At 42.6% G+C, this 25,048-nt stretch overlaps 1 protein-coding gene across 1 annotated transcript in view; it reads left to right on the top strand.

Annotated features, from left to right (window-relative positions):
• ikzf5 (IKAROS family zinc finger 5) overlaps positions 1 to 25,048 on the top strand; it is a 153,069-nt gene that overhangs the window by 20,317 nt on the left and 107,704 nt on the right. The window contains exons 2-3 of the mRNA XM_049599756.1: positions 7,312 to 7,364; positions 10,416 to 10,609. The gene's annotated coding sequence lies outside the window, so the exon portion shown is untranslated. The remainder of the gene's footprint in view (positions 1 to 7,311; positions 7,365 to 10,415; positions 10,610 to 25,048) is intronic.

The following is a 25,048-nucleotide window of genomic DNA, read 5'->3' as shown; positions in this document are numbered from 1 at the left end:
CCGGTTGATCTGTGGCTGAAGAGAGAAAGTAACATAAATGTGTGCGTGACAGAGAGACATAGATTTTAATAACTGACTGGTGACACACCCTTACATTACACATGATGTGATACACCCAAACCTCAACAATAGATTTGATTCTGCTCTTGAAGGTCAATCATTAATCTCCACACAGCTGTGGAATCAAACACACAACCTAGATTCAGTTGGTAGTGTGTGAAATCTGCTGTGTGTCAGATGTCAACTACTTTTTGTTTTACGTCCTTAAGGGTTCAACCCACTCTTCTCCGGACTCTGCATCCACTGCCGCTCTGTATGAGTGAATGGGAAACACAGGTGCACACTGGCGCACAGTTACATAGACCCCTCCTTCATGTCCTGTGTGCATTGTGTCCATTTTCTTTAGGTCCATGTTCCATAGGGGCAACAGTGTGTGTGTTTCCAGCTTTCAAAAAGGCCTTTGAGATCGTACCCACTACCCACCTGCACTACTCCTTGTTGCAAACAAATGTACAGCTTTCCGCTAACCTGGGTAAAATGTGGGTGAAAATATAGAGTGAGCAAAGGAGCGAGTGTGAGCAGGGGTTGGGCTACCCCCCCTCCCAACACACCCCTACTCACAAACCCACCCTACAGACTTTCTTTCAGGTTCTTGGTGTAGAGAGAGGCTGGCCGGCTGTCCCAAAGCGTTTCGCCTCCGCGAGCACGCACAAGATGTCCATTCATGCCCCATGGTCCTACAACTTCGCCGCTCCCCTCCCCCTGCTCCTCTCCCTTCAACTCCAGCTGAGGCAATTCAACTCGGGCCAGAAGCAGGGACCTTTAATCTAACAGAATGTAGCAGGCACCTGAACTACTTAACCGCTGTGCTTGTTCAAGGGGGTGGGCACGGAGGCTAAGGTAACTGGCGTGTAACAAAAAGCCCCGAACTTTATCCCTGGCCAGGATGAGTACATTTCCTTTCTGTTGTTCCCAACAAAGGCCAGCAGGCACAAATGGTCTGCTATCTGTGTCACCGGGAAGTGGAGAGCAATTTGTTTCTATTAAACAGGACGGTCCTCATCTTCCCCAATCGACCCCCTCTCTCTCTGTCTCTCCCCACCCATATTGATTCGGGTGGCTTTTGTGCTGCAGGTAAAACCCTGCCAGTCAGTGGGTTTCATTTGAGCTCACCTTGACCAGGTGGAGACCCTGTAGTCTTTACTAGGGGCCCCCTGAAAGAACAAAAGAGAACCCCCTCATTTTGTTGTTCAGGTTAATGTGAGTATTTACGGGGGGCACATGGGGCTTCAGGTGAAATGAACACTAAAGGTTGTCAAGCGAAAACTTGACTGCAGCATTCAGGGAGCTGCTGTTGATCTGTCCTTTTTAGTTCATGGCTGCAGGTGACGCACAGCAACTTGAGCCTCGTGCACACGCTCACACACACACTCCATGATATAACCCATCCCTGTGCTTCCTTACTACATCATATCAGCGGCAGCTTGACCTCTTTGATTTATCCAGATTCCTGTAGAGGGCAGAAATACAACAGTGAGCCACTGTATTTCACCCACGCTGGTTCCAATACCACACAGACCCATTCCCCCACTTTGACAGAGGCAAGATGGCTGCTTTCATAAGAGGGTGTTTCTCATTTTTATTTAAACCCCAGTCTCAGGCCATTCGTTTTAGTCCCTGCTACAGATATGAAAGCTTTTGAGTACGATTGTATATCAGTCATGATACCACAAATCAAGCCACAGGAAACCTTGCTATTATTTTTGTGCAGTGTAAATGTGTATACTGCTTATGAAACAAAGCGTCATGGTTATAGGTGGATCCCTGCGGGAAATCACATATCAAATGGTGATGTTTCCTCCGTTATATCTGCTGAGGTTTCAGTTTGATTGGATTTCTTGTGTATCTCTGTAGTTTGCACAATCATTATTATATAAAAATTGACAAAACTAGTGCTCTGAAGGGGATCAGAATTTCTAATTGTGGTTAAGATATTTTGTCACCTTAAAATTGCAGTGTAAAACAGTCACAGATAAAGTGTGCTCAGTTTGTTTCTGTTTTTCCTCGTTTCCTTCACCCAGTTAATTAGGAATCGGACACATATGGTTCAATTCATTTAGCTAATGAGCACCTCTAAATGGTTAAGGCGAGACACTATCCCTCTTCACTTTCTCTTCATCTGTCTTTCCATTTCTTCACATTTTCCCTCCTCATCCCTCTTTTTTTTTCCTCTCCCCCCTCCCTTGCTTTGTATTGACGCCCTGGGACCCCATCTGGGCCCTTTGGAGGCGTGAAATGCACAGTAATTATTAGTAATCATCACACACCATCAGAAACGGATCCTAGTGCTGTAATTACATGATAAATGTCTGCCTAACACATGCCCTCTATTTAGCAGCCCCCTGGAGACCGCGGATAATAGACAGCTAACAGGGATCCGCAGAATGGGCCTTTCAGCGCTGGCCGGGGCTCATTGTCTACGCGCCAATACACCCTCACCCCCCGTTTGGCAACAACGCAGACCCCGATCAATCCCCTGTGCTGCCCCCCCACCAGCCTACTGACCCCTCCCCATACACACACACACATCCCTTGTCAATGCTAAGTAGACAGCAGCGTCAATCATTGGCATTACACTGCATCGCTAATGGCTGCCAAACAATTTCACAGGAGAGAAAAGAGTTTTGTTCAGTCATTCATCATGTAATGGTGACTTGGTTTAATGCTGTTGCCTCTGACCCCTGAGCAAAATGTGATAATTGGCATTATTATCATCATCATGTCTTCTGTTGCTTTTTTCCTGTATCGTTCTGATCAGAATGCAGTTTTTGATTGTGTTCTGTTGTTACATACCTAAGTGTTTTTTTACACTGCAGACCGAGCCCAAAGGAGCGTGGCATGCTTTGTCTGCAGACTTTGTTGGTATGCAAAGGACTGCTTAACAATGTGTAATCTGCAAACATCTGCTTTAGTTGTTTCGACATATGCTCACAAGGCTTACAGTTATCTTTAACCAGCTGCCTGCCTTGCATGCAGTAAAGGTCCAGTAGTATACAACATTCAGAACTATGTTTTCATTAGTTTATAATCACCTGAAAAGAAGAATTTTTATGTTTCATTAGCGTAGAATGAGCTGTTTATCTCTACATATGGAGCCAGTCCTCTTCCACAAAAGCTGCTGCATATCCCAGAGCGGACAAACCAAACACTGGTTTTAGATAGGGCCTTTCAAGTCGTCTAGGTCATTGCAGTTCCTACACACTCCACACACCGGAGAAGTTTCAGCCCTGCAAGTTCACTGTTAGAAGTCCTGCACACCAGGCCTTTAAAAAACAAAAAATGATACTTGATTTTACATCACATGGACACAGCGAAGCTTACTGCAAAGGCAAATTAAAGTGTCCCTTTTACAATAGCAGGTGTGTATTGCACTCTTATAATCTAAATTATTAGTGTATAAACAGAGGCCTTGTCATTGCAACAACTTTCAGGTCATGAACTGAAGAAGCCTCTTGGATGTGAGGTTAAACGTCCTCAAGAAACTCAAGCAAGTCCAGTTGGCTACGATATAGCACTTAAGATTACCATGACCTGGATGACTCAGAATCTTCACCAACAACTTTTAAGTTGCAGAGAGAACACTTGATGCAGAATAAACATAACAAAGCATCCAATACTGCAGCACATCATCTATATTCCAAGTTTAAAACCATTATTTGTGTACCTTAACATGAGTTTTAGCCATTTAGCAGATGTCACACAAGGCCTCACTACCTGAATTCAAAACATGCAAAGTCACAGGCAGGCTGGGTGTGACACTGAGAGCAGCAGTCAGACCAGACGGTAACATAAAGGAGAAGGAAAGCGAGGGGCTGTCAACTCAGGCCACCAAGCGTAAATGAGACTATCTCTCTGCACTTTTCAATGCAAATAAGGCCGAGGTGAGTAAATAGATATGTGCACAGGTACTTTCATACAACGCTTTTATATGATTTTTTTTATCATCGAGTGCCTGTGTACTTGTGTAACAACAGCGATGGAGGTCGTCACAGTTTGAGTCTACATCTGGACTGATCAGATATGCATGCAAAGGAGGATGCTCTTATCTAAATGCATAGAGTGAAATGAGGAATCGTGTTTGTGAACAACAAGGGGAATTTGCCTGAGATTTGCCTAGCTGGCCCTAAACAACGGTCGACCCTTGGGGGACATTTTATATATTAGCCAGGCAAGGCCACAAGGATGTTGGCTGTTAAACAAATTTGATATATATTGCATTATGCCTTGTTAAAATATTAACAGTAATTGCTTTTGATGTTGGCATACTTGCTGTTTATTTCTTGTTCCTGTTAATTCATGAATACGGGATATAACCGATTTACTGGCAGATGGCCGTCAGTTGGTACCACGGAAAGCCCAATTTACCTGTTCACCTCAAATGGCAGTTGAAATGGTCTGTTGGAAGGAGAGGGTTGTATTTCACTAAGACAAAGGCAGTTTGAGTTTGAAACTGCAGCCATTGATTGTCTGCATCAACAGAGGCTCAGGTGTTGTCATGATGCCTTTTGACTCTGACAGTACTTCATTTTTCCTCCAGATGGCAACAATTTTCCTTTTCCCTGTTTTTTGAGAGGATGATTTCAGAGGCCAGAAGCCATAAGATAAACACAGTGCTGTTTTTTAATGTATGTTATCTGTGCTTCAAAGATCTTAATTTGTCACAATCTCTTTATTCATTGGTTGACTTTTAATCATCAGAATCCGGTTTATTGCCAAATAGGTTTTCACATACAAGAAATTTGCCTTGGTGTTAAAGTGCGTAACAATAGACATAGTAAAAGAGTGCGGCAAAAGTCATGAAACATAAATAATACATATATAAAATATGAAAAAAATAAAATATTTACTGTATATCTGTTTTCAAATGAAAGCTGCACAGTCCTGTGCAGGAATGTGTGAAAATATTGACCAGGGAATGTGCAAAAGTTCACAGTACGAAGTATATATCTTGGGGTTATTGCCCACCATTGCCATGCCAAGACCACACACACACACACACACACACTACAAATGTAACAGCTCTGCCTCAGTACAAAACGAAAAGCAGACATTGAATGAAAAGCAGTGCAATCTCAAGCAGAGTCTGACAATAACAGACATATCAACTATCCCCTAATTGATACAGCTAGGCAGTCAGTCAGTCACTTAATGAATAGCTAATAGCCCTCAGCAATGCTATGAGTGACAGGGCCCGAGCATTCCACCTGGTGGAGGCTGCCCGGGGACTGCACTGGATGGGGATGCTTCTCATTAATGGAGGCGGGATGCCTGGCAATTGTTCAGTCTTGTGTGGAGAGGCCTCTTGCACATGGAGGCCACGCTTCTCCCTCAGCTAGCCCCCGTAGCCGCGGACAGCCGAGCGTCACAGAGTCACCGATAATGAAGACTTGATCAAAGAGACGTAGCATTCCAGCGGGCCCGGCCGAGCAACCGAATAGGAAGAGAGAGCAGGGCAGAGTGAAGGAGTGAAAGGAAGACGGGGAGAGAAAGGAGTCGAGGGAGAGAGGGGATGATGGGGAGAGAAGGGTTATAGTCCACTCTGCATAGTAATGCTGCAATTAGAGAGTTTGCAAAGCATGCTTCTGCTGGCAAAAGAAAGCGCACTGATCTGGAAGTCGGCCATCAAGATTTAGAAAGTGCTTGACAAAGTGGTGTGGTGTGTGATGGTCAATAAATTGGTTTTAATGGCTACAAACTGGGCAAGGGTGAACACAGAAGGCCTTACTTGTATATGTATAAAGATTTTTTTTTGTTTGCATCAGTGAAAAGCTGCAGTTTTTTTAGCTACAAAGTAAAAAAGTGACACTTCTTTAAAACCCAATGATAGAAGTCATTAGTGTATCTGCATTATGGGTACAAGTAGAGGTACATATGCTACTCATTCATTTGCTGCGCTCGCCACAAGCTGCAGCATTATTTATCTTAATGCATATAACTGCTAGCCCTTCAACTGACCCATAATTTGCTCCTAATAACTGCTGTGGGCGGACTGATTATAGCTTTTCATTAGTGCCAGCAGCTTTTACTAGTGCTATCCCAGCTAAAGGGCCCTTGCTATAATTGTTAGCCATTATAAATATAGTACGTCGAAAGTATAGGGGGGGCACTGACGCCTCTTTGTTAACTGCTGGTGATTGAGCAATTAAACTTTGGCAACTTAATTACCTCTCCACAACAACATGGCTATGAGGCATTAAGACTGACATTATGGTAAACATTGTTGTCAGAGAGCGACGGCCTTGAGCTGGATGATGTATGAGTCTTTGTTTATCGCCAGCTGCTCGCAGAAGTAAACAAAGCATATGATGTCAGGTAAAGAGTAACAAAGTTGTTTTTTGTGACGTTTTGTTATGTTATTTTAATTATTGATTTAATTGGATTTAAATAAAATCAGAAAATATTATTAGAGCATCTTTAATATTAGAGCAGAATGGGAGTAGTGGCATTTTTATATGTATTAGCCCTGTAATTACAATATTTATTCATACCTGACCACCAGCCTATTAATTAATTGCCTACTTAATATGACGTGTTGTAGAGCACATAGAGTGAAGAATCAGGCCCCACAAGCACTGCCGCCGCAGCTAGCTCTCAGCATAGAAAGGCTAACAGATGTTGCACAGAGCAAAACAAAAAACACCAGAATAAAAACCAACATCCATTCGTCAGCCCGAGTAGGAATCACACTATGCAAGCTCCTCATTAAGTGGCATTAAAACTGTGAAGGTCTATAATTATCGAATAAATCCTTTCCCACATGAATGAATTCATCTGCGTGCCATAATTCTTCCCCACACAGAGCAGCTCTGGCGGTGAATGAGTCTTTTGTGTGCCACTGTGGGAAGGCTTTTGTGAAATTACACTACTGCATAATGATGCTAATCATAAATTAGCATTTCAAGATGGAGCAGCGTGTTTGTTTGTGTGTGTGTGTGTGTGTGTGTGTGTGTGTGTGTGTGTGTGTATGCACTTGTGCATATGAGTGTGTGCATGTATATAAATTTGACAAAGTAAATCTAAGCAATCTAATTTTAATTTTCATCACCAGCTCACTCAAGTATCACCAGACAAATATTCATATTAGCCTTTCCTCCTGATTTTTTTCTGATTGTGCCATGTTCCTGCAGTTACATACCAAAATCAATCAAAATATTTTGTTGAGCAAACGTTATCACTTAAGGTTTTAGATCATAAAATGTAAGAAGATCTTAAATTGAGTTCATAGTTTGTTTCAATGTTTCCCTCGGGCAGCTGCGGGCCATTGTGGATGAAGTTGAACTCAGGACTGACCTCTCTGCTTGAACGTAAGTTTCCTCACTTCATCATCCTTTTCCTCTCTCTTGCTATGTATGTCTCTCTTTTCTGTTTTCTCTTAAAGCTGCCGCACAACTAGACAAACAAACACGCACAGAATGCAAAAATCAACACACGACACAGGGATTGTGAACACTAATAGAAGCCACATGATGGTGATATTAGATTCAAGTTTCTATTCATTGGCTGAGAGTAGCAGGTGTGTGTTTCATTACCCACCAAAGAAAACACGACTCCAGTGCGGGCTTCTTAATGTAGGGGCTTGACCAACTAATGAAAGCAGACAAAGAGACCGATCTAGAGGCAGCGCCCACTCTGTGTCCACTTAGCACCGAGCTGGAACCTTTGCCAATTAGGACCTGTTTGTTTGATGTGACAATTAACAAGGAGGCGCTTGGTCATTAATCCCAATATGGTTTCACTCTGCTCACTATTAAGATGTCCACCTTTGTTACAAACATCCACCGTGTGTAAAAGAAGAGACAAATTAACATTTTTTACATTAGTTTGCCTTGTTGTAAATTTTGTGTGTCTACTTATTAGTATTATTATTGTCAAATAGGTCATTTTATTGAACACTGTGCCCTGCGTATATATGTAAATAGAGCTGTTTAGATGTTGTTTAGATGGTCACTTGTGAGTCACAAATGACTCAGAGGGGTCATAAGTTCTTGATATTTACTTGCAGACTCACAAGCATTGTTTTCAATTACTGCAACAATGACTAGATATGTGTCAGGGTTATGCAGAAGTCATTTGCATGAAAAAGATCTCTGCGACCTCAGGACGAGGACCACATGTAAATGATAACTGATGCAGTCTGCGACACAACAAAAGGACACTGACAGCCTTCCAGTCACATTTAAATTTCACCTCTATTTACAGTACCTGAGCTTTTCTCAGGAAGGGAGTCATTCCAGAAGCACATTGTCATACTTTACAGTAAGTCATTGGTCGGCCTTTGTTGTTTTCCAGTGCCCTTATTACCGGAGTCAGTGTGACCATAGTGCTTTGCATCTTTCTCAGCTCTGCCAAACAAATGCAGCTCGTATATGCAAAGTGTATGGCTTTTTCAAAGATAGAACTTCATACACCACCGCTGCTCCTACGATGTTTTCTAATCTGATTCTTAAACAGAGTTTGACAGTCCCTGTTTTGGCATTGGAGTATTTTTGCCACTTTTAGATGTGACAGGGAGGTAGCTCAGTTTTTGAGGGTTTCCTGTATAATGCGGAACACCCACTCCATCATGTATAGCACAGTCGCAGCAGACCTGGGCTTGTTAATGCTTTCATTGCAAGGGCAAAAAGTACATTTTACTATAGATGCAAAAGGCAGCAGCTAAAGTTGTTGCAGTTATCTACATGAACATGAATTTAATGTGTGTTAAAAAATAATAATCAGCAACAAAGGCTTCAGTGGAGGGACAGATGGCTGTGGCGCTGACTGTGCACTAGGTGGTGCCCCATCTCTTCACCAAAGCAAACCCACACGGTGCTAAACCCAACACTGAACCTGTAATGAACTGGCTGTACATGTGAGCAGGAAGCTTTAGTCACGAGTGGCAGAATATCAAGTTACCAACACTGGCAGATGTTTGTCAGTCAATTTGTTCTTCTATATTTTCAGATAAAATCAATATGGACAATACTGTACTTAAGTTATACGGAAAAAAGTGTTTGGTATGTGTGCCACATGTGTGCACAGCTTCATACACATATATACACATACATAAGCATGTTTGCAAATGTACTAACACACACTTATGTTCTTCTTTTACACACACTCACACCTATATAAGTACATACAGCCATGAACACGCTCTCTGTCTCCCCCCACCCTCTCTCTCAATAACTCATAATAATGTGATCTGAGGAGAGAAAACTAGTGCTGCTTGATTAAAAGGGATTCAGGTGATGAAGGCTCCAGTCTCGGAGCTGAGGGCCTATAGTTTCAGCCCGGCCCAAGGCAGCAGCTGGAAGCGTAATTACACGGGCTGATTTATACATCATTAAGGCCTCCATATAAGTCACCCCTTTTGAAAAGAGCAGTTAAGCTACTTATACTTTTCACAAAACAGCAGCAATTCTGTATAAAATGAATGTATGCCGTTCCTCTGAAAGCATATGGTATATTTCTCACCTATTAATAATTCAAGTTGAATGAGCAAAAATTAGTTGGCTCGGTTACCGCCGCGTTTGTCCCACATTAATTTCACCGACATTTTGTAAATGGGGCTATTACGCTAAAAACAAAGCAGAGTGAATGACCACGGTTTGCCGTACTTAGGAAAAGAGAGGGCCTCATTCGTACACCTGTCATTTTCAAACAAGGCACCATTATGGTTTGCAGAGAGGGGGATATCACACCTTTCATTGTGGCTGTGTCCCTTCTGTGGAAAAGCAGTAGCCTTGAAATTGTTACCTGCGAGAGAAAGCCATTTGTAATCTGAAAACCCAGACATTTGCTTTTCACTTCAGAGTCTGTCAAATGAGTGCATTTCGGTCACCGTTTCAAAATGAAAGAAGCGAATAATTAGCATTTCCACTGAGGCAATTTACGAAGCCCGTGTGTGCTTTACCCTTCACGTTCTTTCATTCTACATAATGCACGTATTGAGTTTCTCCTAAACTCTTAAACTCATAACTAAGGTTTGATTGAAATCAAATGAGGCCCTCGTTATTTGGGTAGCTGCAGAATACACAAGTGAACAGGTGTTCTTTTAGATATACCGGAGCATATACGTTTTAACAACCCTTGACACCTTATATACACACTGATTTTGAGATACGCACACACACACACGGACATTCACCAGCAACACAGAAGGAGCAGCTCAATGGGGCTGAGCACATTGTTGCTTTAACCTTCTGCGCCAGTTATCCCTCTCAGAGCTCCAAGCCTTGGCAGCTAACTCTATTGGCTTTTTGTCATGGAGCCTTGGCTTGTACAGTGGCTGGGGGTGGATAGCAGAGGGGGAGAGATCAGGGGAGAACAAAACAGCAAGAAAAAAAAAATCCTTTCTTTCCACATTATTTCAGGAGTGAAGTGAGTGTGAGCAGGGGCTGGAGGAGGCCTAGTCAAGGCTTGTAGAGGCCCCGTCGTCTTGGGGTCATTATGCTCAGCAGATCATTAGGCTCTGAAGAGGAGGCACACGACACGACAGCCACAACCTCTCAGCTGTGTTGCCACCCCCTCCTCACCCAACCTGTCCATTCCTCACCGAGGCTGAACGGTGAGTAAATGACCTGACCTCTGCCAGCACCTCGGCTAAATACTTGTATGATGGCATCTGTATGGCTGCTTGATGCTGAGGTGGATGGACGAATTTGGGCTGCACGATATGAGGAAAATATGTGATAATGTTGTTAAATATCGTAGATAGATAAATAGATAGATTCATTTATTTGTTCTATTAGGAAAATTTTCTTCACGCTTCCATACATCTTGAGTGCCAACCCAACATATACACATACCCCACAGATACCACATACATTTGCCACACATACATGGATTATTATGTAAAATAATATCACTTGCTATAAATAAAAAGATATGAAGATATATGATAAAATGAATCAGAAAAAGTTCATTGATAATATTACAGTTACCCCCAAAACAACTTGTTCCAACCTGACTTTTGTTGTCACCTGCCTATTGATTTGAAATCCAAAAATCAAGCATATCCCCAAATTCATTTTCATAATTGTCGTGCATGCACCACCAAAGCAGCAAGCTAGCTTGGAAGATGGAGACGCCTAAAAACATTTCCATTACTTTGATGCTGTTGGGAGCAAAGATGACAAGAGCATTGTTGTCCCAGGCAGTGAGAACTAAGATTCTTTCCACTGGAAAACCCCCCACAAACTCTTATCTCTCAAAACACCTACTAACACAGCACATCAACATGAAGCTCCAGGAAATACACTGTGCCAAAAATGAACCATCCTTTACCACAGAGGATAGCTGCAGGCAAAACAACCAAAACTAAATTTTAATGGTGGACAGCTGCAGGCTACAAGCGACATGGATGGATGGATGTGTGGTGAATAAAACGTTGCCTATCTCTATGATTCACTTTTGGTCTGTCGGACAGATTTTTGGGAGAGTACTAGTCATTGGCAACAGAACACCCCCACTTAAAAAAATTATTTGCCTTTGTCATAGCATTACCAATGATGAGCCCAATGTTCACACAGAGGCCCACATGCAAAGTCGGAATTTTGGGGTGTAACGGAAAAGTAATAATAGTACTTTTGAAGAGAAGAATGTGTAATGAGTAATAAATTACATTTTTTGTTCAAGGAACCCAACAGCTGATAAAATACAACTAATTGCTTGCTAAATTAAAAATTATTTCCAACATTCTTTTATTGAACAAATTGAACTGAGCACAAAAAGCACCAATAATAATAAATGGTCGTTACATTTTAAAGTGTAGTTTTCTACTGATTCTGTGTTTCTACTAACTAAAAAATCCCTGAGTGCAATATCAGTCTTTCATAATGTGTTTATTGCACAAGTTAAAATTGCAATGATGATGCGGCCCTCGAACAAATTCAGCAGACTTCCTTCCTAGAACCAAGCGTAGAAAGAACTGGGTGTACATATTGCCCTCTGTCCCTGTTCATCTCCACCTGGTGACCTCCTGCACCTTGGGATTGAAGCGAGTCCTGTGTTGAGGGTGCATGTTCCCTCGCCAGGTCAAGTGAGCTAACATGGAAATAGCTAAATCAGGAATCTGTAATTCAACACTCACATGTGCAGACTGAACGTGTTTGTGTCATTATGATATTTTACATGATGAATTCTGTCCTTAATGGACCCATTAGCGTGCAGGAAGAAACCAGTCATACAGAGGTCATATCTCAAATGGTTGGCAGTCATAAATAAAAGGGCAGTGACAAGTGAGGAACTGTTAGATTCGTATTGCCTGCCACATTTACAAACTCGGCCCTCTCCCCATCGCTCTCCTCCTACCTTCCCTCGCTATCTCTTCCTCCTTCGCTTGAATGTCACCACTCTGTGGGAGGATTTAACGTTGCTTTTAACCCTCATCGCCTCATAATTACCTTGACATTTACCCTGCATTCAATCAAGTTTTTAACAGCAGATTTATTGCAATGACTTTTTTGTATTGCAGAAGGCAGCAGTAATTATGCAGGTTATTAGGAGTCTTCATGTTAATGCAGTTTTACATCGATAATATGCGGCCTCCACTGTTTTCCTGTATGGAAGAGCGCAGTGTCAGCTGCCTTAAGACAGAGTGACACAGGAAAGGACAGAAATACTATTAGATGAAGTATCAGATGACTTGGGGTATGAGGAGTGGAACAGGGTAGCACTGCCTCTCCCTCCTTTATTGCTCAGGTTATTATCACAACTGCTGGGGAATTGTCGAGACGGGGAGATAGGAGTGGCAACGATCCATCCGGGACTCGTTCATCACCACGCGCCGCAGCCCCCCGAATAGAAATTACATCTGCATCTGAATTAGTAACATTATTCGCCAATTTGGCTCAGAGTGAACATTGTTCCATTGAAGGTGGAATTAAATTAGAAAATGAGTGAGTCTTTAATTTTCAGATTATAAATCAGGGAATATAATTCACCTCCTTGTACCTTAAGGGCAATCACATTATCCTAAGCGACATTTTATCCTCAGCCCCGCCAAGTGATCTCGTCACGACGCGCAGTCACACACCAATCATGCTTCCTGGGGAAGCAGGAAATACATCTTCTCCTCCAGAATTAGATGTAAAATATGAGTGTCTTCTCCTGCGTGAGAGCTTATTTTACATGAAATTTGATGGTCCTTCTGAACTCATAAACACTATAGAGAATTACTTGGTTCAAGTGATGTAGCTTCTCTTTGCAGCTCTGCAAGTGCATCATTTTGTTGGTTGAAAATCAGATGGACATATAGAAAATATAAGTCCTACAGCCCTGTCTCCTAAAAATTACACTTATATAGAACTTATGTGAAACAGCAAATACATTATGAGTGAGGAAATTTAGAAAAATTATGTTCATTAATGTATCATGCAAGTCGCAGAAATATTGATAGTGAACGTATGGATAGTGCAAATGTTGACGAATGTTTACAGACGATGTGTTTCTGTTGTTTTCAGCCATAGTTTTTTGCCCTTTTATTGTCATTTAACCAAAATTATGATCTTCCTCTAACCAGAACCAAAGTGCTTTTGTTGCCTAAACCTAAGACGGGGCTCTAGAAGCAAAACCAAAGTGGTGTCAAGGTCTTGCACTTTGTACGCCCACTATCCTCCCCAACCACCCCCTTCTGAAGCCTTTGCAGTACATGAATAGTGTTTCATCACATATTGCCACCACAATGTAATTAAGAAAGTAGTTTATTACACACAAACATTTCTACGAGACAGGATTGGTCCTACAAGTGTAAAGTGTCTGACACTTTGAGAGTTTTACAAATTGAAAACACACATGCAACCACTAAGGTTATTCAAAACCTCAATATTATGGATCTGAAACCACTCAAAAACACCATCGTGCTCTTTGTCGCACTATTCCATCTTTTTAACATGGTGCAACCCTTTGAAAGTTCCTACCAGGAGAAAAAGATCTTTAAGAGCAACTGAGCTTTGCACCTTTTCTAAACAGTCCTGTAACATTATAGTGAAAATGCTGCTCGGCTGTAATAAACAACTTAGCAACTTATAGTCGCACATAACCTGGTCAAATTAGAAGGAATGGATCGACCTTTTACTGCCAGCCGCTGCTATACTGTGGTCCAAAACTCTCAGCCTGTTCATTTCATTCTGGCCAATGCCCAGACCTCATTAAAAATGAATGCACTCCTTAAACCCCAACACTAGGCCTTTTCCATTAGGGAGAGAGATATGAGGGTGATAAACATTATTTGTGATCGGATATGAATCGTGCGAGGATTGGCTGCAATATTGGAAGCCACATTGAAAAGTGATTGTGCTTGAATTCCCCCGTGCAGTTTCATGCCATATCACAGCTCTTGTAATTTGATTCCTATTCATTTTGGCCATTGTTGTGTATTATATTGAAAGCCCTATCAGGCTGATCTAGACCAACCAATTTGGATTTTTGTTATTCTGTCCCACTTGGTTGATTTTAAGCTGATCAGGATATTTGCCTGGCACAGTCTTGGGCATTCTGAATGGCCTTATCTTACATTTAATTACCATACCGCCTTTGTTGGAGCAAAATTCATCTATTTTGGTGTGTAGTGGTGGGGCGCGTTTCTGTCTGAGCATATAAAAGAGAGGGGGAAAAGGAGAGAGGGACGGGGAGTGTTTGGTTGTCTTCACTTTCTGTCTGTAGCTCTGATGTCACAGCCCCCTTTGATATACTGTACAGGTGTATTTTCACGGAAACAGTGCATTGGTGGATCCCCCATAAAAGGCAATAAACCTTGACAGGCTATTGGAGATTCACCCCTGAGCGCTCCACTGACAACCTCCCAGACATATACATTTAATATTCCATTGATTGATTGATTTTATGGGACATGGTTAACATTATCATCAATACTGCCCTCGGGACCAAGACACCAACTTAGTCGGAAAAGACTTGCCATAGATTATACATGGTGAGGTGCCTGATAAACATCAGTATGAGGGGATTTTTTTTTATTGCAGCACACATATGGTATACCTTTTTATATGTGTATATGAGGGCTGTGTGCATATTTCTGAGCATGTGACTGTGTGTGTAAGGCAGTGTGTAGGCCATATGGGGATGCATTTCATATGGAATTGCAGTACAAATAGATGCACGTCACCCAAGTGCATTTTACAGCATCCTCCACACGACTGGTGGTTTGAGCTGTATTGGCCTGACTGTTTGACCCTGGCACGGTAATCCACGTGCCTGTCTTACTTTCCTCCAGGTTCACTGACAGTCAGAACAGGATGATAATGGCCGCCCTTGGACACTCTGCACCAGGGGGCAGGGATGTGATGGGCTGCAGCTCAGGCACATATTAATATTAATACGTATAAAAGCCGTCCGGCTGGCACAGAGTCATCAGCTGTAGACACACGCAGACACACACACACACACACACAGAGGGGAAGTGTGCACATGGAGATACACACACTCTCTCAAACGCACATCTGCATGCTTGCAGACACACACATATACACAAAAACAAGTAAAAGGCCCATTATGGATGTGACTGCGTAGCGTTTGCAGATGGACCGTTTCCCAAGGTCAGTTTGAAACATTTGCCAGCAGGAAACCTACACAAAGTGCCGGTTGTTCACACCGTTTGGGGAAAACACACATTATGTAAATGATTCTTCTTTTGGAATGGAGCGCACACAACTAGAAACAGTGTGCTAATGGCTATCGTGTCAGCCAAAGCTAATGGTTGTTGTGTGTGTGTGTGTGTGTTTGCTTATGTGTGTGCAGTGCTGCATGTGTATGTAGTTTGTACTGTATTTTCATGTCTGTGCACGGGATAGCAAGATGCACTTAGTCAGAGCCACCTGATCCATGAATGCATGGAGGATTTAAAGTGCAGGAAGAAGTGAAATGCAGGCAACAAGGAAAAAGTTTTTCATGCTTTACATATTTCGGTTCATCTACAAAAGCTGTTTAGTAAACGGTCCAGTAATGGTGGGGGGGGGGGGGGGGGCATGCAGACAGAGCAGGCAATAACACACCTTTATTCAGGGACTAGGAAGGCACACAATGTCACCCCTGTCTCCCAACCAACAGAAGGCCGTGTTAGAAATCAAATTTTATTTGCATATTGTTATATTTGGTTTCAACAGCATCTACAAACAGTCTAAAGTAATGGTGCATGCTGGCAGTTCATTTGGCATAAAGTCAAGGAAACGTCTGATTTTAAAGAGTGCGGATTACACCTTTCATGTTAGGGTAGAGGCCATGACGTTCAAACACAAGGGCGACAAGGAAATAAAACTGATATCATTTGGAAATGAAGTTACTGAGGGGTGCCTGAGTGGCTGACATGTACAGTGAACTGAAAAGCAGATTTCAATGTCAGTAAGCAAATCGAGGAGCCAGGTTCTTGTTTTCCTCTACATTTCAGACACAGAAGATGTAACCGCTGAGAGGGAAAATTAAATAGCAAATGGAATAGCATTCCACATGATATCTGTCAGGAATAAGCGTGCAGGGGCATAATGCTCATCATATGTCACTGAACTGCATGCTTGAACCTGATTAAATCACTTTGTGATCTGTAAGAAAAATGAATTGATTCCCTGAAATATTTAGCGAGGTGTTGTTAGAGCACAGAATGTTGCAGAAGGGATTAGATGCTCTTATGGCTGTGAATCGAAATGGAGGTCTTCAAGAGCAGAGGGGCCTTTGAATTTGACCCACACCTGGATGTTCTTGTGTCCGACTAGCCATTTGCGACTTCTTACGATCAACATGGGGTGTAAAGAGAGGGTGAACACTGTTATTATCTTAATACCCAGCTTATACGGATGCACAATAAAGTCATATGTGAGTAAAAGCCAACTGAAATGGACTTTTTTATTGGAGGAAATTAAACCATGACTCCCTGGGGCTTCCTCCGTGAGGACACTTGACACTGTCACTCCTGCTAAACAAAGACACCAAGACCTGTGATTACTCTAAAAGATAACTTCCAATGACAGTATAACTGAATTGAAAATAGCAGAAGAAAAATACAAAAAGATTGATTGGAGGATGTTGAAGAGAAAAAAGAGGAAAGTCGTGATACAAGATAAAAATTCAGTATAGAGCATTTTTTTTGCCTCTATGCTGATATCATGAGACAAAAAGTGGAACAGCAGATCTATACAGTTGTTCTTAGTTTTACCTCGAGACTAAAGAAAACTCTCGTCTTCTCCTGAGCGGGGGGGTTGGGCTGGGACAGGTCATATTTCACCGTCAGCCTGACTTGCCCCAACAATGTGACAGCAGGTGACAAATAACCTGGCTCATGATTGAAATCTGACAAAATAACACTGTGTTTTATAATAGCGTCCCCAAGCAGAAATATGGCAGCCGCAAACTAAACAGTGCTTCATCACCTCCATGCCAGTCCCAGCGGTTCTCCATTAAGGGCCAGATCATTGTGTTTTGCCTCCCCCCCGTCCCAGCTGACCGCCGAAGTGACAGCCCCGGCTTGCTGCTGTGACATTGAAAAATATTTGTACTGACAAGGCCACAAATCACACACCGACAAGTTTTAAAACTCAATATTCACTCAATGTGCATCTGCTATATTCTCGTTAAAAGTGTAATATGGTAGTCTCTCCCCTCCGCGTTCTTTTATTATTATGGTATTGACAGCGACTATAATAAAGTTGTGCTGTTTTGATGCCAGGGAGGGAAGCGCGGGAGATGGAGAGATTGAAAGAAAGGGTGTATGGGGGCGAGAGACGAAGAGAATGGCTGGGATGGTTGAACGCTCGCACGGTGCTGTAACAAAAGTGCTCCATTTTCATGACAGAACTTCATCTGACATGTTTAGTTTGATAGTCTACCTGTGGGTTTCTCAATAAGCCCATCACGCTGTAGATCCAAACACAAGTTTTGAAGCAGCAAATGTAATATCTTACACGTAAGTCACTATTTAACCCTTTTTTCACCACTCCTGTCTTTCATTTTAACACATCACAGCTCATTGGAGTATAATCAGCGTACCCTTTGCCTCCTCTAGACCCCTATGCTCTACTATACTTGTGCCATCGAGCCGTTGTACTCTAATATCCCCTTAGTTTGAAGCCTTGTCGACCATGTAGGCCCTAATGTGTGCCCAGTGTGCACGAGTAAGTGTGCTTTAGGCTCATTGTTAACATAAGGCCAAATCTGTAATATAGCACGGACAATTAAGTGCACAATTTTTGTATAAATGCAAAATCCCTCACTGTGAATTATTTAATTCCCTCTCTACAGTTCATTTAATAGAGCCCTTTTGGCGGGCGGTTTGAGTCACAGAAAACTAATTTGATTCTGCTCCTTGATTTAATTAGATTTTATGATGTATGGTATTGCTAATTCGGTGGCTCACCATGCGTTGTCGGCGCCTGTCCCTTGCACTGGCGGTGAGCTGTCAGAGCCCCATTTTTAACAGTATTGAAAAATTCAAGCTTTATTATTGCCCCCTCACTCATTTTCTCCCATCAGGGGGAAAGTAATGAGCTTTTAGTCTCTCCTCTTTTACTCGTCTCCCTCTCCTCTCTCGTATACTAGCTCCCTTTTTTTTCTTTCCTCTATCTTCATCTCTCTTTAGCTCTTTCTTTTTTTTCCTGATGCACTTTTTTTTCTTTTCTCCTCTTTGAAAACAAGAGAGGATAAAGAGTTAGGGAGAGCTCAGGGGAAAGAACTGTAAGAGCAGGAAGGCAGAAAGTAGAAATGATGGCACCAGCGAATGCAGTACAGTGGGAGAACACAGAATGAAATGAACAGAGAGTGAAATGAACAAATAAGATAGCAGGACAGGGGAAGGATGATCGAGCAAAAGAGTGAGAGAAAAGAATAAATGTGTCAGAGAGAAGTGGAACGTGAACACAGCAGCGATGGTGAATATGAGAGATAAGTAGCAGTTAGAGAGGGGAAAGGAGAGTGAGAGGAGAAAGGGAGTCACTGAGGAAAATGAAGGAGATCAAGGAAGCAAGAGGGAGAGAGTGAGAGTGAAGGGGGGGGGGGGGGGTGGGGGTGGAGATTGTGCCATACGCTTACAGCGCTCCAGGCTTGCTGCTCTGGCATTAGCGCACTGATTCATGAGTTAAGTTTCCCCAACTGCCCACGGCTATTAGCTTTCAGTTCCTTCGGCTGTCATTTAGACTCCAAAGAGTCTTTTGGTTAATGCACTGTTTTAATGAGAGTGCACCACTCGCTAATATATTTGACTGTATGAAAGGTCACAACAGGAAGCTAAACAGATTGAGAGAGAGGGAGCGCAATGGCGGCGGCGCTGTCAAGATGCAAGACAGGTTTTTTTCTGAGCAAACGGATTGGAGCAGGGGGCCGTCAGGGGTGGGCGGCGGGGTTAGCGTTAACCCATGAGGCAGCCCCGCTACCGTGTCACCGTTTCACGGCTCGTACCCCTTTTACCCAGCATCCAACTGTGCATAATAGGCCCCTGGAACTGATGGGTTACTGCTCCCTCTAATAGTTACGCCCCATCCATCACCGGCTTTAACCAGAGAGAGAAAGAAAAGTTAGAGAAAGAGATGGAAAGAGACAGGCAATGGAAGGGGCAGACACCAGGAGGAGGCACATGTTTCATTACCCATATAATCACCAGTCTGATTGCCACACAAGCAATATAAGAGCGTCTTACGGCAGCCGCAGGAAATTTATAGCTGTCTGACGATGAGATTCCCACCAACCCGTTAAATATCCCTGGAATGCTGAGCCGATATGGGAGCAATGGAACAAGGATGGTTCCAGAAATATGGATTAAGACTCAATAAAAGTTTGCAGGTTGAAAAATTTAGAGCATTTCTGTACGCCTTTTTTGAATTTCTGTCTTTCTATACTGTGTCAACCTCAATATGTGATATCTCCAACCTCACGATGCTTCACCCCTTTATTTCCAAATCCAAGGTGTTCCAGAAATCGAAGTTCCAACAATGGTGAGCAACAGCCATATCAAACATTTTGACAACTCTGCATAAACAAGCATGGCCCTCCGCCCTCCACCCTCCTCGCTCTTTGTCAACACGCAGCCACCGTTCTGTCACGGGACACCCGTAAGGGACTGTCTCACAGTCGCAGAGCCGTGTCTAGGTTTGGGCCCCAAACCCGATAATCTAACAGTAATCCATTCAAAACTAATCAAACATTTACAAAGGTGCCATGATGGGGAGAGAGCTCTATTCATCAGCGTCCTCCATCACCAACACGCAGGCCGACCTCGTTACGCTCGCGGCGTCTCAATCTACCTATGCAAATGAGACAGCAGCACACGGGGTGAGCAGGGGACTGACAACCAGACTTGTGTACAGAAATTATAAACAAATATTCATCCATTATGGGTTGAATAGCGTGCGTCGGGAAAGTGCCTGGCAGTGAGGCTGCATACAAACTCTTCTTCTGTCGGACGATTATTCACCGAGCAGGAAGTGACAGTGTTGTCAAGGTGAATTAGCAGCATATGTCAAGCTTTTGTTATAAATCCCGGCCTACTGCAACCCTTATTTCCCCCCTCCACGATGTATGTACACGGTTGATGATATATCAACACCGCTCAGTGATTAATAATTCAGCGAGGGTGATTCCACAGGGGGAGTTGTGGCGGGACATGGGACAGGCCTTGCAGTGAGGGTTGAGGGGTTTTTGGGGGTGAAAAGTGGGCTCCCTTCCCCATAATCCTCTCCCAGTGCCTGTAGGCCCCGGACCCTTTCCTCCCCATTACCCAAACCATTTGTTTATTGTGCAGTAATTACAAACCTTCAAGCCTAAAGGCAAACAGGCAGAGAGGCGCTGTAATGATGGAGACATTTATAACAATATATCATAACAGCAATGGAATCAAACAATGAATTTATGTCACGGGATATCAATATCAACGAGCAGCAAAACAACCAGGTGGTTATTACTTCACAGTGAGTCAGGGCTTGTTGGAAACAGGAATATGCACTTGTTAAGGTAGACTATTATTGATTTGTAATGAACTGCATCCCCTCCCTTAAAAGCTGGAGTGTTAGCAGGGTAATATGTTGCATTTTATTTCGCAATTTCATGCATGTTTGCTTCACAAGGTTAAAAACCGCAATCTGTTCTGAGACAAAAAAAGAAAATTTTCTCATTTTCAGCACTCCAGAAGCCATTTAATGCTCCCTGTGTAAGAGTGGCAATCCCTATTACCGCTGGATAAAGTGTACCCTTTTTTATTTGAAATGAAAATGTCAGTAATTTCTTTTGAGATTGATGACTCCTTACACGCGGGCCCAATAAATGAAAAATTGATGAGGCTCAGTTCTCTCTTTTAATATTTAAGGCAATATTAAAGTCTCTCTTACATCTCATGGAAATAGTTTTATTTAAAAGGAATAAGACCATTGGGCATTGTTTACTGAACACCTCATGCATGTTTTATAAACCCGGTGGCTCTTGGAGGAATTCAAAGGCCCTTGAAATCGTTACTGTTTTGCAGTAAGTATAAAACGACTTAAGAGGAAGTCGAATGGCATCGGCATTGTTGTGTAGCTGCTCTTGTGTTGTTGGATGTGGGCTGCTTTGATGAGGGTGCCAGTGGTGGATAGCAGTGCCAAAAAAGGGAGGAGGGAGTTGCACAATAAATGGCTGAGATTTTATTTCTTCTATTGGGTCGTAATGTGTGCTCGGTGAGGAAATTGATGTTTAATGTGGCTGAGCGGACGAATGGGATGAATTGCCATTTAAAACAAAGACCCATGGGTTGAAAGCAGGGGAGGAGGGAGAAGAGGGGAAGTTAGAAGTAGGACAAGGAGAGGAAGCTACTTGAACTGTTCGGATAGTTTAAAACAAGCCAGAGGCAAGGAGAGTCCCATGCAAAGGTGGAAAATGATACCCAGGTATTACCGGCTAAATTGTCTTGGTTCAAATAGTTCTTCAAATGGGTTGAAATGGGGAGCTCATAGGTATGAAAGTACACAATGCACCAAATCGAGCAAAGGAGTTCATACCTCACAACAAAGCCTGACCTGTGATGACTTCCATAGCTTTTATGTGCACAGAAAGTTAAATAATGCTGAATAAAGCTTTGGCCTCCAGTTAAATTACTGACCCCAAAATATTTTAAAAGCAAATGGTGGGAACTTCAAGGAAACAAAGCCCTGCCAGCATTATTTATGGTATATTTACAATACTGCTCTATACTTATGGCTACATATTTGTTGCCAAGTGAAACATTTAACAGAGATTTAAAGGTCCAGTGTGCAGGATTCAGGGGGAAGTATTGGCAGAAATGGAATATAATAAGTATATTTTCTTTTGTGTATAATCATCTGAAAATAAGAATCGTCATGTTTTTGTAGTCTTAGAGTGAGAGGTTAAAATCTACATAGGGAGCAGGTCCTTGTCCATGGAGTCCACCATGTTGCACTGCTGTGTTTCTACAGTAGCCCAGAATAGACAAACCAAACACTGGCTTTAGATGGGTTGCGTTTTTGCATTGGTCACGGTAGTTAGCAGCCCCTCTGTGCTGAGCAGTGTCGGAAAAACACTGATTTCTTTTTAAACATGAAACTGCTGTATTCAGTGTTTGTACAGGTTTAAATCACCAGGTGTGTTTGTTTTGGAGCAGATGAGGCCTCTTCCGATAATAGATCAATTTTGAGTGGACGTCACAGCAGTTGGGTGTGCACACTGGTGGCAGAAAAACAGTGGACATCGGAGAGAATCAGTTGTGCCGTTGGATGTCAGAATGGGGATACAGATAAAGACAACCTTCATTTTTATAGAAAAACATTGCAGAGGACAGACCGCGTTAGCTAGCTAGCGAGCTAGCACGTTGATCAGTTGTACTTACACATTGAATTATATTATATGGGGACATCTCCACAACTGTTAATCAAGGACATGAGGACGAACATGAGTTCTTATGATGATTTATCTTTCACCACGTAAATAAGTGAGTAATTCAAATAATCCGAACACATACTCCTCTACTGAGCCTAAGCAGCAGTGAATAGCTTAAATATCAAGATTCCAAGAAACTGGAAACAAAACTTTTTTCCCCACTACACGTAGATCATGAAGTCATGGATATAAAAACATTGCAACTGGTTAAGAAATCTAAACATTATAGTGCTTTTAACGTTTTATTTGGCACTCACACCGACACCACTACTGTCCCTTTCTGCCACCAGTTAGGCCCCACCCACAAAAAATATGTAATTACTGTTTACAAACACAAAAAGGATGCATTTTGCTCCCAGTAAAAACCTCCGAAAAGATCTTACGTTATCAGAGAAAAAAACATGAGCACACATTAGCAGGTGCTAGGCTAATGGGACTTTCTGCCATGCCAAACAGCGTAGGAGGAACACTGACTTGGAAAATAAAACTTGGGTATTCAGGTTTTTAACCAACTTAAATCACCTGATCCGTTTGTTTTTGAGATGAAGAGACCTCTGCGGATAATTTCGTCTCCTGGTACAAAGCTCCTGAACATCTGGGTCTTAAGTTATAAGAGGAAAAAGGTGAGCACATATTAGCAGGTGCTTGGCTAGTGGCCCATGTGCGACAAGTCTGAAACTGCTTTATTTAGTGTTTTTACCGGTTTTAATCCGCTGGTCTGTGTGTCTGTGAGAGGAAGAGACCTCTACAGATAATTTGGCTCCTGCTTCAAACCTCCTGATCAATGAACACTGAAGGAATTCTAACCAGGAGTTCATGCATGGCACATGGGAGAAGTTTCAGCTGGTTGCTATCTGCAGTCCTCACTGCCAGATGCCACTAAATCCTACACACTGCTCCTTTAAGTTCAGTAATTTGCTGAAGTATGCTTTTTTTAAATCACAAAAATGGTTACATACATGTGCGAGCATGTGTCTGTGTTTTTGGGTGTGTGCACGCAGCATGCTTGCACATGTACACACGCACAAACACACACAGTCAGAAAACAGCATATAGTGGAAAACCTCCTATACCAGCAGGACACAATCAGCAGCTCCAAGTTGAGGAGCCCATTACATTGTAGTGGTGGTTAACAGGGACATTCGAACTGAGAACCAAGATACTCCAGCTCCCATTTAGACAAATTAAATCAAGTCCCATAATGCTTTATGTATCTGTTGCCTGGGTTACACATCCTAGCACACCAGGCCCCTTGATGGAGGGCGGAATGAAGCCTTTTATATCAGATGCTTCGACAACAGGGGGTGACTACTACCTGCCAACTATTATCAAAGGCACTGGTTTCATAGCCCTGCCATATTTTTTGATTGATCTAAATTACACGTCAGTGAGTGCTGCAGTAACATGATCTATAAAGAGATAGCGACTACTTGTACATTATTAAACTCCCCGAGCGGCTGCTCTGCTTTTGGATTGCTGTAATTATCTGTGCTGGAGGCACAACAAGTGGCCCAAACACAGCTGTTAGCCTGCCTGCGCACCCGAACACTGGTTGGCATTAATTGTTTCTGAACAGAAGCTACATTTGGCAGAGGTTAACATTAAGAGGAGGGGCAGAAACATGCCTTTATGTCTGTAACCAAAAATGAAGCATGTGTACAATTTTTGACTTTTTTATGCTTTTATATGAATACTGAATATTATATGAATCAGAGTGCAACAAAAATAAGTCTTGTAGTTTTTGGGGAAAGGATTGGTTGCAGCACTGTGATCCCAAGGTGAAATCCCTGACACAGTTTGCTAGAAGGAGCACAGGATGTGCGGCTCAACTGATATTCATCTTTACATCTTCTCTCCAATATCCCATGAAGAGAGCTTAATCAGCCATTTTGGTGCTTTATATATTTTAAAAGCAGAAATTCCAGTAAATCCTCCTGGCTTTAACTGTAGCTGCCTATGGCCTTCTGACATCCCATATATCCCCTCCTGTACGAGAGAGAGAGTCAGCCAGAGAGGAGGGCATACCTGAGGGACCTCTGTGGGACTCTGGTGTGGGTCATGTGACCCATAGTGTCCGACTCCGTGGCACCAGCCAGGGTTTGTGGCCAAGTGCTGGTGTTGTGGTGACAGAGACGGTAAACAGGAC

Source organism: Epinephelus fuscoguttatus, linkage group LG16 (assembly GCF_011397635.1).
Source record: "Epinephelus fuscoguttatus linkage group LG16, E.fuscoguttatus.final_Chr_v1".
Taxonomy (NCBI): domain Eukaryota; kingdom Metazoa; phylum Chordata; class Actinopteri; order Perciformes; family Serranidae; genus Epinephelus; species Epinephelus fuscoguttatus.
The sequence above is the reverse complement of the archived record's forward strand: the minus strand, read 5'-3'. Positions and strand labels throughout refer to the sequence as shown.